General features: G+C 50.1%; 1 protein-coding gene across 3 annotated transcripts in view; it reads left to right on the plus strand.

Annotated features, from left to right (window-relative positions):
• Positions 1-2500, plus strand: part of LOC113812218 (uncharacterized) — a 632290-nt gene that overhangs the window by 585623 nt on the left and 44167 nt on the right. The window lies entirely within an intron of this gene.

A 2500-nucleotide genomic window follows, 5' to 3' on the forward strand; every position in this document is an offset into this window, starting at 1 on the left:
GGAAAGAGAAAGAGGGAAAAAATATTATATAAACGGTATTATATATTATAAACGCTAGTTAGCGGTATTTTTTTGTGGGATTTCTCCACACTTGGTACTTCATTCACCTCTGCTATGCTACGATGTGTGAGATAGTCCTTGTAACGCTCAACTACGTCTCATTAGATCGCACTATCATTTGTACGTTACTGTGGTACCAGGCGCACGCTGCTCTTCACCATACCTCACCACACTTCACCACATTCGCTACCAAGATGGCTATTATGCTTGTGGCAAATTTACTGTTTTTGGGTGGATCTCATCACGTTCCACTAAATTCACTACACCACCGCTAATGCACCATCCTAGGTTCTATTCTTAGGTGCAGTTCACAACACCAATACACTGGCACCTCATATCCACTATCCTCTGTCACACCAAACCACACCTTAGCACATCTCAAAACGCTTCAGCATACAACCCCATGCTTCACCACACCTCACCACACATCCCCACGTTTCACCCCACCTCACCACGCTTCACTATGCTTCATCACACGCTTCACTATATCTCACCATGCTTCACCATACCCCACCACGCTTCTTCACACCTCACCACGCTTCACTATACCTCTCCACTCATCCCCACGCTTCACCACACCTCATCACACATTCCCACACCTCACCACACATCCCCACGCTTCACCACGCCTCACCACACATCCCCACGCTTCACCACATATCCCCACACCTCACCACACATCCCCACGCTTCACCACACCTCCCCACACATCCCCACGCTTCACCACACCTCCCCACACATCCCCACGCTTCACCACACCTCCCCACACATCCCCACGCTTCACCACACATCCCCACGCTTCACCACACATCCCCACGCTTCACCATACCTCACCACATCCCAGCTTCACTCACACTCCTCACCCAATACACATCCCTCATCGCTTCACGGTCACACATTCCCACGCTTCACCACACCTCACCACGCTTCACCATACCTCACCACACATCCCCACGCTTCACCACACCTCACCACACGCTTCACTATATCTCACCATGCTTTTACCATACCCCACGCTTCACATCCCGACAAGCGCTTCACCCCAGTACGCTTCACCAATAGCTTCACGCTCCCCACACCTCACCACGCTTCACCACACATCCCCACGCTTCACCACACCTCACCACGCTTCACCACCACTCCGGCCACAGTGATGGAGGGCTCTAGGGGTCTGGACACGCCCCTAATGGCTCGCTGGCGTGTTCCCTCTGTATTTGCCCGCACCGATTTATGGGGAGTGCCGCCCCCTCCTGAGGCTTGGCTGGGGCTTCGGCCACTGTCTCCGGAACCCCTCGCCCCCACCCCCCCCTCTTTTTGTTTATTGTTTTTACTGTTGTTGTTGTTGTTGCTGTTTTCTTATTTTTTTTATTTTTTTATTTTTTTATTTCGTCTTTTTCTTCCTCGTTCTTCTTCTAATCCTTCACCACCTCCTCTTCCTCCTTTTCTTCTTCTTCCTCCTTCTCTTCCTCCTTCTCTTCCTCCTACTTCTTCACCCCCTCCCTCCATCCTCCTCATTCCTCATTCTCCTCCTCCTCCTCCTCCGCTTTTCCCTCTATTTTTTTCTCTCTTCCTCATCTTCCTGGTATTTTTCTATCCGTCCCCTTGCTGTTCCCCTCCTTCGAATATTTAATCTGTAAATGAAAAAAAAAGAAGAATGATATATATGTTTAGTAATTAATGTAAGTCGCTTTATTTCGTGTCATAAGGAAGGGGAGGTGGGGGAGGGAGGGAGGTGGGGGAGGAGGAGGAGGAGGAGAAGGAGAAGGAGAAAGATGAGGAGAAGGAGAGGTTGGTGGGGGGAAGAAGGAGGAGAAGAAGAAGAAAAAGAAAAAGAAGAAGAAAAAGAAGAAGAAGAAGAAGGAGAGAGGTTGGTGGGGGGAGGGATAAGAGGGGAGGAAAGCAGTGGGGAGAGGAGGAGGTGGAAGTTCAAAAATAAAAGATCGGCGTGGGGATTAAGTTATATAACTTTGAATTATGTACAATATATGTACTATAATGTTTATTTGTGTTTATTAGAGGAGAAACGCCCTCGTCTCTCTCTCTCTCTCTCTCTCTCTCTCTCTCTCTCTCTCTCTCTCTCTCTCTCTCTCTCTCTCTCTCTCTCTCTTTCTCTCTCTCTCTCTCTCTCTCTCTCTCTCTCTCTCGTCTCTCTCTCTCTCTCTCTCTTGTCCTTTGTCCCCCTCCCTCCCCCGTTCTGATTCCTTCCCTCCGCCATCTGTCTCCTTCCTCCTCGTCCTCTCCCCTCCCTCCTCTTACCTCCTACCCCACCCTTCAGTTTTCCCCTCCATAATCTTTAACCACCCCCCTCCCCTCTGCCCCCCTACCACCCTCCTTCCCTCCATTCCAGCCCTCCTCTACCCCTATAACCACTCTCCCCTCCCCTTCCCAACCCTACTAACCTCCCTCTTTCTACCCCCAACCCCCATTTCTCCTTCAAACC

This window comes from Penaeus vannamei, chromosome 1 (assembly GCF_042767895.1).
Source record: "Penaeus vannamei isolate JL-2024 chromosome 1, ASM4276789v1, whole genome shotgun sequence".
NCBI classification, from domain to species: Eukaryota; Metazoa; Arthropoda; class Malacostraca; order Decapoda; family Penaeidae; genus Penaeus; species Penaeus vannamei.